Raw genomic sequence first — 13344 nt, forward strand, 5'->3', positions numbered from 1 at the left:
TTTTCTTTTCCTTTACACCAGTTTGAACAAAACCTGAGTTTGTTATGCTTTTTTTACTTAATACATAGTAAACCCTTGGCTTTGTCCATCTGCAAAAGCAGATTCTTTCATGTTGCAGAGAGGCAGTCTGTTGTGACCGAGATGATGTGGGACTAGGAAGTCTGGATTTTAATCCGAACATTAGTATCTATAAAGAATAGGATTTATATTCCTTCATACGAAACAGGTGCATATAAGGTTGGCCCCATCCTTACCTATGCTGTATATTAATGATTTCACTTTTTCTAGCTTCATGTCTCCTCGTTGAAGGCCATCAAAGCCAGTATTTTTAATATTTCTTTTAAAATAGCATCACTAATTAGAGTGATTTCTCTGTTCAAACTCTTTCTCTTGCCTAGTGAGTCTAACATTGAGGTTGAGATCACCTTCTCATAATGGTGTCATTGTACCTGGTGTTTAAAATGGGAGCCATTGTACCTAAAGCTTATTTCAAGTTCTGAGAGCTTATGATGAGAATGCGTTCTCACTGAGGTTAAATGAACACACTATGAAAGTGTTTCCTTCCTCATGAACCTTGAGCTTATGTTGAGGAGGAGAATATAACATATATGGAGGTATTTTTTCTCTTAAATAGAAAAATTTGTCACCAACCTGAAAAACATGACCTCCCACCCCTCACTCACACAGGTTAAACAATTTCGGGACTTTCCATAACAAGCGGGGCTCATGTATCACACAATGTCAAGATCCTGAGGTCCACTGATCACTTTCTTTTACATCATCATCAATCATTTTATGTTTTAATGCATTTGCTGATGAAATAAGTGATTACTTGGCTCAATATTTCTTTTGACTTATATAAACATTTCATTACTTGCTCTTAGTTTGTGGGTTTTGCAATTTAGTTTGTGTGTTTGTGTGTGGGATGATTCTTGGCGTAGATTGATTGAGGGATAATTCAATACTTTGTATTAAGAATATATAATAAAGAACATAGTGTTTGGAGTTCAAACCCCATATTTGTACGTTACCATTTGTGCAACTTGAAGTGAGTAGAAAATTCTTCTGGTCAATTTTTTTTTCATCTATAATTTATAGAGATTGGTATCTGCCTCACAGATTCCTTGTGAGGATTGAATGAGCTAATACATACAAAATGCCTAGCACAATGTCTAGCACATGTTCAATAAAGGTGCTATTTTCTCGTTTCCTTTTTTTTTTTTTTTTTTGAGTCAGTGCATTTTGAGTGAATTTTTGTGAGTGGTTTTTTGTGGTTGTGTTGCTCCAAAATTCATTTCAGAGGAGCCTACTACTCTCAAAGCAGGTAGAAGACTCATCAGGTAGAAGACTCGTCTGATGATGAATCACAGTCAGTTGTAGGGCTGTGTCTGATGATGGAATCACAGTCAGTTGTAGGGCTGTTTATAGGAAGACCACTGTGTTGGCTAATTGGATGTCTTTTGGATATTTAACCACATGTAATGCACACGTTGTTTTGTTTTCAGGCTGTTGACCTATGTAGCCCTTAAACTTGAGAACAGACTATATTCCATAGGTGGATAATAGAATAGTATTCTAAAAACAGTTTTCTTGTTTTTAAACTAGGCAATTCTTATTTAGTGTAAGTAACCCTTTTTAGAGTTATTTAGGTATACATCTTTGCCATATGTCATGCCTGTGCCCATATAAAAAGGGAAATAATTGCCCAATAAATTGTTTAAGGTGTTCTTAAAACATTTTATATTTGAATCTGAGTCTTGTGAATGAATCACTCTCTGGCTCAGAATCTGTTGCTCAGGTTTTTCTCACACAATATTGTCTTCGAGGCTCTCAAGTATACTGGGGTATGAAACATTTCTTAGAAGAGGGATCAACTCTTGTCCTTGGGATTGTCCTCTAGGCCACAGACACATTCTGAATGTGTGGATGCTTGTGTGCAGACAGTAGAAGTGCATGTGTCCGTCAGCCGCCCGGCTTCTCTGCACACTTGAGTTCAGAGGATTGAAATAAGAAAGAAACACAGCAACAGTTAGTCTTAAGGCCCATCCAATGCAGCCATGATCCGATTGGTCACAGTGTGTTTGTGAAAGGCTGATGAGGCTTCTAATTTGAAGCCCACACTGCAGATTCCTCCGTAGGACATCAAAATCAGGGCACTGATTGAATGCATTTACAGCATCCTAAGTGGACCTTAGTGATGGGAAGGCTTGGGGGAGATGCTAGGCTTGTGCTTCTGTGTGGATTTGGCATGGCTTCCAGCCCCTGCCAAGGCAGTCCCCAGGACCGGGATACTCTCCTCACACAGACTGTGCTCTGTCTCCTCCTGGTTGCTAGCAGTCTTTCTTGGAACACTCGGCCTCTGGAGAGGGTGAGGGAGAACAAAATACTTACTTCACTATCTGATTTCTAGAGTGCAGGCCCAAGGTGCAGGGAAGATACCTACCAATGAAGGTGGACCCTCCACTCGGGACTTTTTTGACATAGAAGAATCCCCTGGAAGTGACATCAAATGGAGGCTACGAATGTCCCTTAGCTTTAGTCCAGTGGACCTCCAGAATAGCAGACGCTACAGATGACAGTGAGTACTGAGAACAGCAATCAGATCTTTTTAACAAATGTGGTAGTGGCATGATGAGCATCTCCTGCATATTTTCTCCTTTTTTAGTACATTCATGGTGCCATTCAGAAAAGCACCTAGTGTGTATTACCTATATCCTGTCACACCTGCAGCAACAGGGCTGATCAAGTTTGTCAAAATTCACTGGGGTAGGCTTATGCAAACTAGGGTGGGATTTTCATAATGAAAGGGGAGATCCTAGCTGTGAAGTTGGCTACCGCTGGGGACACCAACTCAGGTAGAGAAGCTTAGGTTTGTCCCGTTGGGCCCTACTTGAGAGGAGTACCAATAATAATGACAATGAAGACAACAAGGTTGCCCACTCAGTGCATAGCAATGCTAATTGCTGTATATTGTTAACTTACTCTTCCTAACAAATTTTGGGGAATAGGAATGGCTGAAGATCACACCCAAGCTCTCTCAGAACCGATCGACTGAGGATAACTCAATTCTACACAATGGATGGTTTTTCGATCCACTTTTAAAAATGCAAAATCAATAAAACAGCAATGCCTAATGACAATAGATAAAATATTTCCTCATAGTGTCTTAAATGCCTTAGCCCTAAATTAACTGTCTTTATCTTTGAAAATTCTATTCTGGTCCTACCTACTTGCATCTATATTTGAAATCAGGAGATAGACATTCTGACTTTTTCCCCCTTGTTTAATATTGTACGCATGCTTTCATGTTTCTTGTTTTCAATGAAAAATTTAGATCAAAGTTCCCGAAATGCTTTCTAAAAGTAAACACTGAGTTGGTCTCTAATTCTCCTTGTTGCAGATAATATCGGTTATATTTCTTTCCAGACTCTGGAATCACGGGGGCACATTCTTCAAAGGTGGATTCTGATAGGAAGTCCAGAGAAGTCAGACCTGCCTCCCTGCCTGCCTCCCTGGACACCCCCCTAGCTTCGGGGTCTCTTTTCCTAAATAGGACCAACTCTAGTGACAGGGGGAACCCTGAAGGGAGAGTTTGAAGGTTATGTTTCATTTTAGTCTTCAAAGTGGTGACTTATCAGAAGACCTGCATTGGTCTTGCTCGAGAAGAGGATACCTGATATAAATTCAAATATTTCTTGCCCAGGCCTGTGATTGTTTTCTGAATTATTATTGAGCATTTTCACTAAGAACATTGAATCATGAAATTTCAAGTCACATAGCCCATTGCATCTCTAATTATAAATAAATGGTTTCAGCTTCTGCCCCTCTTGGGCCACTGGTTTTACAGATTAGTCAGCACCCCGATCCATCTCTGAGTCCCATATTTGCTTGTCTTGGATAAACCATCGGACTTAACAAGTCTGGGAAAGGCATCAGCCTCCATGGGGACAAGCCCACCCACCTGTATGTCCCTTGCTATCTCATGCCACAAGTAGCAAGTAGGCTGAGTAGAAAAGGAGTATTCCCACAGTTTAGCTGAAATCTTCTCTGGAACTCTCTCCATCACATAGCAAATGCTAAGCCATCTCAATCATTAGCAGCTCCTGGCAAAATTCCATCTTCTGTTGGTGAAATTTTGAGGTTGTTTCTCTCTGTTCTAACAGAGTCCCTGACCCCATACTGACTCCTCAGACACAACGTGAGATCAGAGAGAACTAATATTTTGCTTTGGCAAATATTTTCTTCTTCTTCTTCTTCTTCTTCTTCTTCTTCTTCTTCTTCTTCTTCTTCTTCTTCTTCTTCTCCTTCTCCTTCTCCTTCTCCTTCTCCTTCTCCTCCTCCTCCTCCTCCTCCTCCTCCTCCTCCTCCTCCTCCTCCTCCTCCTCCTCCTCCTCCTCCTCCTCCTCCTCCTCCTCCTCCTCCTCCTCCTCCTCCTCCTCCTCCTCCTCCTCCTCCTCCTCCTCCTCCTCCTCCTCCTCCTCCTCCTCCTCCTCCTCCTCCTCCTCCTCCTCCTCCTCCTCCTCCTCCTCCTCCTCCTCCTCCTCCTCCTCCTCCTCCTCCTCCTCCTCCTTCTCCTTCTCCTTCTCCTTCTCCTTCTCCTTCTTCTTCTTCTTCTTCTTCTTCTTCTTCTTCTTCTTCAATTCCAGAGTGGTATTACATACTTTAGTAGTTAAAATCTGTGGAAAGAACCACTTTGGGGCATTGGTTTAAAGGCAAACAACTGAAAAACCATCAACAACAATGTTTTCCTGGAAAAGTGTTGTGTGAAGGATGTTTCAGGACAGGTTACTTAGGTCATGTGCCAGTATATCTTCTTTGTTTTTCTTTCTCTTCCTTTCATGACTGAGAACATGTGACTCTTCTTCCACCCGCCGTAGAGAAGTCACTTCTTGACGATGACTGGCCCTTAGCAGGTCTAGGACCACACTGGTAATATCCAAGCACAGAAGTGGAAAGTCAAATTAGCACACAGGGTCAGAGGCACCCAGACAGGCAGCCAGGCTGCTGGCAGGGGTATAATAAGTACCATGGAGTGTTCCTGGAATTCCAAACTGTCAGTCAAGGTTAGAGGCCAGCAGGAGGTGACTGCCATCTTTTAGGAGGCTGATTTCAAGGTCAGAGCATGAAGAGAGAGGTTCAAGAGCAACTTGAATTGGAATCAAGTTCAAATGGTCACCCAGGGTCTCAGTAGTTTGGAATTTGATTGGCTCCAGACTTAGAGGCAAAAATGAACTGTTGCAATCGGTGCAACGTGCAGTTGCACCTGTGGTTTGGACGGACCTGTGTTAGAACTCAAGACAGAGGATGACGGAAGGAGAGGAAGTGGTGGCAAGGTTAACACATGAGAGAACCAGAGCTCACTCATGCTGTGAGCCCGGGCACTTATTTTAGAAACTATGAAAGATTTTCTAGAGATTTACCGCAAGAAATAGGTCCTGAGCTAGAGAGCGTTCAGATATGCTTTCTATCATGCCTTATGTAACTCAGAGAAAAAAAAAAATATTATTCCCCTGAATTGGGGGTGAGACAAGAGATGGATTTGTACAGTGACTAACTGCCTAAATACTTCAAGCATTGCTGCCTGCTGCCTGCCCCTCTCTTTGAAGAACAGGAAATAATAAATCAGAAGATTGGGGATTTACTTCCATTTCAAGGTGCCAATAGCCAAGCAAGTGAGCTGGCTCCATGCCTAAGCTTTTTCGTGTGGGAGGCAGAGCTGGGGGTAGGGGGAGGGGGGCGGCGCAGTGCTTTATGTAGCACTGAGGGCTGTGAAGTCTGGTGATGCAAAATAGGAGGGGATATTCCTCATTGAAGTCACTTGTTTTGTGAAGGTCAGTGGCCTGGTGAGAAAAACAGAAAATTAGAGCCTCACGTCTCCAGGCCCATTAGGTGATTCCCCCTTGCAATCAGAATGACATGTTTTTTAGATTACCTGGGCATCTAGGGAAACATCTCTTGTGTTAACCTGGGTATTACCACAACAGGCAGTAATGTGAGGACACTTGGGAGGGGTTCCTTGGGGTACTGTCTGGTATGGAATTCCAACAGCTTTTGCATTCCATTAGTTTGTAAGTGAAATCCCATATTTCCTCAATTGGAAATCCATCTCCAGCCCTCCGTCCCCACCTGCAACCCCTTGCTGGGCTGTCTCTTGTACTCAGAGCCATAACATCGGCCCCTCGGAAGACAAGTGCTGTTGGTTGAGCACCAGTGGATGATTAAGACCAGTAGGTCAGGAACCTCAAGCAGTGAAATGCCCTGACCACGCTCTCAGACGCTTAGCAGAGACGAGTCTTTCTGTGTTTATAGACCAGAGTCCACCCTGTCTCCAGGGGGGCTATCAACACACCCTGTCCCATTCCTGGGGTCACATATTTGTGGGGGCAGGGGTGTGGGCAAAATTATGTAAGTTGAATAAGGCAGTCGCCCTTCCTCTGGAGGAGGGAGAGGGTGGTGTGGCTGTTGAGTTGCTAAGGCCTGGCTTTATGATTGCAGATCTGGAGTGATTTTGAGCCAAAGCTCTCTGGTCCAAGACACCCATTTACCCCCCATCCTTGGGCCCTTTCACGGAGCTTTCATGGAGCTCTGCACAGCACTTTTCCTGGGGTTTCTAAGAACCTTTGCTTAACTCCAGGATGTGTCCAGTCCTGACTCCTATTTGCGTCCTCAGCCACTGTCCTGTTCCCCATAATGGCCTTTCAGTCTCAGTGTTTCACAACCAGCTTTCCCCAGGCCAGCTGGATTCTCCTCGTCAGTGGGTGGGACTCAGCTGTGGCCACTTTTCTTCTAGCTTTGCACATCTGCTCTGTCTTAGCCCACTTGCAGATCTGGGCAAGAGAGCCTTCCCCTGACAACTCCTGCCTAGGACCCACATCGGCAGGGTTAGACACTTGACCTTCCCACTTGAAGAACGGTGGTTAAAAAGTTCAAGCTGGAAAGTCAAATATCTTGGGCCAGATTCACCACTTACTGACTTGTGAGCTTTGGAAAGTCTTCTAACCAGTGCCCTGAACCAGTACTGCCTCACGCCAGACTGAAGCCTGAGGCAAGGGGAAAGAAAATCAATACTGAGCCTGTCTTTTTTAAAATGGTGAGGTTCTGCTCTTTGCGATTTTTTTTTTGCATTACTTCTGATTTTTAAAAATCCTGACAATTAAGGATTTTTGGGGGGGGGTGGGTAAGGGGGTCCCATTTAATTTCCCACCCAAAGCAAAGTGCCTCAGGAGCTCCACTGTTCTGGTTCTGCTCTGAATATCGGGTTCTTCCTTTGTAAAGTGGGGGTCTTCACAGTGTCTACCTGGTTTTTAAATACTTTTTAATAATTGTAGCTCTTACAAAAGGAATTGCAGTTGACCCTTGAGCAACAGAGGTTTGAAATATGCGGACCTCCTTCCACGTGGATTCTTTTATTCCCCAATAAGCACGGTACAATTCTGTACATGGACTTTCCTTATGGTTTTTTCTAACTAACATTTTCTTCTCCCCTGATTACTTTACTGTAAGAATACAGTATATAATACACAGAACACACAAAATATGTGTTATTCACCTATTTATGTTATTGGTAAGGCTTATGGGTGACAGTAGGCTATTGTATGCCTAGTAGGAAAATGTACGCATGTAGTGTTAGCCAACTGCTTGACCCATAGTAAGTGCTCAAAAAAGGAAAAAAGAGATCGTCATGATCATGTAGTACCTTAATTTATTATTATTTGTTAATACGTTATAGTTTCTTAGAATGTTACTCAAGAAGGTTACCATCAATTCCTTGAGGGAAGATTTGGGGTTAGCACCTTTGCATTTTTCTACAGTGATATAGTGCTTTACCCACTAGAATTTCTCTGCCAAATCTTTGTCTGTTAATTAGGGAATTGGAGCAGATTATACATAATAACTATTCTTTCCACTGGTCCCTAGAAATCCATCTGCGATCTTCAGCATCACCCAACTGACAACAACTTATGTGTGTAATATCACTCTTCCCTATTCTGGAACTTTTCCTTGCATAAGTCCTACTTTCAGTAGCCACTCTTTCTTCTCCCCGACTCTGTGTTTCATTGCCACAACACGTACATGGCGACCTCTGTGTCTGGAAAGGCGTTCCAGCTCAAGATTCTGTAACCCACTGTGCTGGCAGCACTCCACAGGCTCGTCTTGGGAAACGATAATTGATTACTCAGGAGGGAAAACTCCATCTCAACACCAGCTGGCAACCAGACCCTGCTCTAGAGCCCCCAAATTAGTCTCCGGCAACATTCTCAGCAGAGACAGCATAAACGTGAACAGGGCTGACATTATCTTAAAGTCCAAAATGTTCATATAGCTATGTTCTTCCTTAAATGCACTCAAGTTTGGCATTAACAGCGTCTCAGGATAGTGCATTTTCCAGTGCCTACCCCAGGGTGCCCCAACAGTATGTATTTTTTGAATAGGTAGCATGTTTTTCTTTCCAAAACTACTTGAACAAATAAGCCAGGTAGAAACAACCCAGGAAGGCGACATCCTCAGGCTGGTTGCAGGAAGGAAAGAAGAGTCAGCTTCGAGAAGCAGGGAGGTGGAGGTGAACATTAATATCCTTGGATATAGGGACACTCTTGTCTCCTGAGTAGACTTGACTGTTACCTCTTGGGTCCCTTAAGGCTGCCATTGCAATTTCCAGGATGTTAAAAGTAAAACAAAAATGCTGATGATTTGTCCAAACTCTTCAAGTGAAAGTAAGTATGAAATTTTAAGCACAAATGTGATTTCCGTTCCAAGAAGTACTTTCTGGATGCCAAAAACACATGTTGGTGCTTTAGTTGGATACAATTCTTTAGAGTTGTTCTTCCTTCTATCCGTGCAGCACACTCACCCCTATGAACTTATGTTTGGATACTGTCACATACGGAAAGTTATGAGATGCCAAGGGCTCACCCTGCAGGTGACATCAACAGCAGAAAATAAAGGATAAGACAAAGAACAAAACAGGAGACTTTGCAACAAAGCTCTAACTTATGAACACCTTGAATTCTTTAAAACTCTAAGTAATAAACTTTACCCAGAGTATCTGATGTTTTGGGTATTTATTACGTATTTGCAATTGTATCTGTTTTTAATATAGTTACACCGTCAATAAAGCTGATATTCCATGCTTTGTTGACCTTATCTTCAAAGCAGTAGCACAAAGAAGAACTCACCTTCAGGTGCCTTATAAATAGATGTGCGTTCTCTCTCCTTGGTCATGATTACTGTCAAGGTTGCGTGTGGTTTCTATTTTGGGCCCTAATGGCAGAAAAGCCGCTTCTGCAGCCAAGAAGCAACATTGTAGGATGCCAATAAATTCTGGGGAAAATTACATTTTAAAAAGGAAAACTTTGACATACATCTGGCAATAGAATGATCCTGAACATATGGCAGCCTGGTAGGTAGGAAGCCGTTGGAACATGGTAAGGAGAGCTGAGCGCTGCCCCCATCCTGTTCTGGGGTGCATTTGGGAAAGGTCCTGTGGTGAGGACCACATCTCTTCCAACTTGATGTGGCACGTTCACTAGGGAGGGGAGCTGGATATAAACCCACATTTGCCCGTATGACCTTCTCCTGGCAACCTCTGATCAACTCCTAAGAGCTCTTCTTCGTGGTGCCAGTGGGCAAGAATTACACTCTGCTGTGGAAGCCAGGCATGTCATCATGCCTCAGCTGATAAATAAGAAGCTAGGAGACTAGAGAGTCCCAGGGTCTCAACACTATGGGATCCTGGTGTGGGGAGAAGACAGATGCCCGAAGTCCAACTTCGCTGGCAGACAAGGTATGCATCACTGCCGTCCAGTTTCTCCTCAAACACTTACAGCGGGGCACGGCATCCCTTAAGGAAATCCATAATTTGATGGATCACTCTTGTAAGGGATAGGGAAAAGCCAGGCTTTCATCAGAGGAAGGAGGGAAAATGCAGCCACCTTCACCGTGGCTTTGTGAGTTTGTGCCCAAGACCCTCAGAGCTGTCCTCCCCTGCTGGATCTCACTCCTCCAGCCAAGTGCCTTTGCCCTGCTTCTGGTCTTCCGAATCCAGCCATCAGGGCTGCATCTCACACTGAAACATCAGAATTACAGTTCCCCCAATTATTGGCGCTACTACTGCTATTCTTCCGACAGGGACATTAAAGCTCCAAGAGCATGCTTCTTGAGCAAGATCACAGAGGTGGTAAGCATTACAGTCCAAACACAAGTCCAGATCCACGTGCCTCTGAAAATGGCTATCGCTCCTACAGCACACTGACAGTAGCGAAAATGTTCCTTTCTTTTCTATCCCATGGATCACAGATGAAATTGAAAAGACAGGTTACTTCATCCTCAAACTTGGTCGGGATGGAGTGGGAGCCATTATCAGTTTCAGAATCTCTGGGTATGATCTTTTGTTCTCGTCTGATTAGGTAACTGGGCACATGTATAACTGTACTCATGGCCGGGCATCATGTACTCACAGACGCTCATGCCTGGCCTCTCACCACATATCCCCGTGGTCTTACAATGCATGAATATATTCATCATCCACCTCCGTCTATGGGCAGCTCCTCTCATACATAGAGCCAGATTCTTCTCACAGGCCTCCTGTAGAGCAATGGTTGCTAACCTTTCTGTTCATAACTGTGACCAAGAGACTTGTTAAAATACAGATTTAGCAAAACAAGGGTAGGTTCCAGAAATCTGCACTTTAAGCACAAGCATTCAGATAACTCCGATTTAAGTTATCTGTGCACCATTCCTTGGAAAACAGTGTCTCCGCGGTGAGATTCTTTGAGTTAAGAGGTGTCTCACACATTTTTATCTGCCTGGCACAAGTCACAAGGCTGAGTCCCAGGCAGATAGTATATGGTGAGTGGATTGGATGAATTGACCCCAATAGTTCACTCATTCACTCAGAGACATTATTTCAAGAGAGACAAGAGGTCAAATTTTTAGGAGGTCCTCAAGTTGCACTTGACTCTCTGGGGTCCAGTTGTGTGGAATACTCTTTGTGAAGGAGTTTTGAAAATCCATGAGAACCCTTTTTCTAAAATCTGTCCCCTTCTCTTGAGAAGCTCTTATTCCTAAAGAGCCTGCATGGTGTTACTTCTATAGTATCTGGAGTTCTTCCTTTCTTCTCTACGATACTCACACCAAGTTAAGTACACAAGGAGATCAAACACACTGAGGGAAATTGTCTCTGCCACACCACCTGCCTGACGCAGAAGGGATCTCACCTGTTCTTTCTCTTTTCCCTAAGTCTCCGTGTATTCCTACTGACCCTTGCTTATTTTTGCTTGTTTCTATCGGCCCCAACACACATCTTAGAGTCCACAGTCCATTCTTCACCTTTATTTCAGAAGCTGTTTTGTTCCCACCTAGGAGTGGAATTCTCAGTAGCCTTCTCCTTGAGAGAGTCATCTCCTTGAGATGCCCCATAAGCATCTCAGAAAATCTTGAGGTGCACCACTAATGACCTATGGCCAGTCAGACATTCTGAGAACAAGCAAAGCTAAATGAAATACCATCCTATACTTATAAAGGATTTTGTAAAACCCTTTGCTGAACTCCTGATCCCCTATGTTTATGGCATTTTCCTGGTCTGCCAGTCTGACAACAGCACCAAAAAAGGGAATGTGGTTATCAGAGTATCAAAGGATGGTGACATCTCAGTGACTTCATGCTGGTTCCTCTTTTAAAGTGCTCACAAGGCTGCATCTTGCTTGCCCACTGTCAAATTTTTCTGACAAGCTATAGCAGATATCTTGTCTATGGTAGGGGGTGTCTGTTTCCTCTCCTCCCCTCTTTTTTCTTTTTTCCCTCTTTTTTCTTTTTTCCCTCTTTTTTCTTTTTTCCCCTCTTTCTTTCTTTCTTAATAAATTCAGATTCCATTTGCTTGTTCTCAGTTCTCTGAAGTCCTCCTGTTCTTCATTGGAGATGATCATCTTACTAATTTCCCAAATGAATGGTGGCATTTAGGATGGAGTAGATTTTGTGAGAAAATCATTATTTTGCTACCCTGCCTAGATTTTCAAATCTTATTATGAACTGCAAAATGTGAGCTGGGAAGCCCCCAGGTGACAAGGTGCCTGGGTATATCTCTAAGCCAGCACATTGTCTCTTCCTGGTGTGATAGCCACATTACCTATTCTGGAAGCTATCCCTAGAGCAAGAGGGAAACAGCAGTGGGAAATAGTATGATGTTTGCTGATAAAGCCCAGGAAAACACAAGACTGATTTAGAGAGTGGGCAGAGAACTTTGCCTATGCATTTGTTGTGTTTTAAGAAATATACCTCTATCTATAGGCATTCATCCTTTCTTGGATGATCATAAGATGTCCATTAGTCTAATTTCTAAGCAATACAGGGATTGACCTTACAGAATGGAAGAAGAAGGAAATGGGTATATTGGAAAGGATAAAAGTTATAAAAGTAGGTATTTTGAATTAAAAGCAGACATTTGGCCCAGAATATAATTTAAGTCAAAAGAGCTAGTTGCCTCACGTAAATATTGTATGACTCTATTAGTGCAAGCAAAATGTATTTCTAGCAAACACATCCAGCAAGTTTCTGTGCATATGCTTAAGACATTTCTAGAAGGATGCAGAAGAAAATAATAATAGGGTAATTTTTGGTGAGAGAGACCAAGGATAGAAGAGTGTTTATAAATTTTATTTTATACAAATTGCTACTTTTTGAAATTTTTACCTTAGAAAAACAGAAATTAGTCATCTACCCCGCCCCACACACATGTGTTTACTTTATTGCATAAATTGATAAACAAATGACAACTGTTGTATTTAGGAAAAGTAAAACACTCAGGGAATTTTCCTGAGCAGATGATTCCAAGGGTATACTTGCTTTTCACTGTGAAGGTTCTAGAAGTCCAGAGGGACTTATATCTTTTATAATCTGTTAAATCTGTTTCTAGAAGAAGGCCTAGGGCACTATAGGGTTGGCTTTCTTACGTGGATTTCCAGATCCACAAAGTTCGACTAAGTCCATTTTCTGCATGGAGTTAGCATGCAGGTCCAACCACAGTCTGGACAGGGACAGTGCTTGGTTTTTTCAAACATAAGTTACTTCTTTCCCTCCTGGTTGTTGAGGAAGTTGGGAAATGTGTATTCAACCACAGGGTTTTGAGCCTCAAGCAAGCCTTCCAATGGATTGGAGTTAAGGTTCACTCAGTGGTTGGTGTTTTCTTTCCATTCATTTTCTAGTCTGGCGATCTTGATCAGAAGGAAGATGTGGGGGACTCCAAGGGCTGTAAACCCTAAACTTTATGGGGAGAACAACCACCAATGAAACATATTAAATGCTCATTCTCAGGACTCATCTCCAGAAGGTCTGGGGCAAGGTACAGGA

The sequence above is a fragment of the Mustela lutreola genome, chromosome 9 (genome assembly GCF_030435805.1).
Source record: "Mustela lutreola isolate mMusLut2 chromosome 9, mMusLut2.pri, whole genome shotgun sequence".
Lineage (NCBI taxonomy): Eukaryota > Metazoa > Chordata > Mammalia > Carnivora > Mustelidae > Mustela > Mustela lutreola.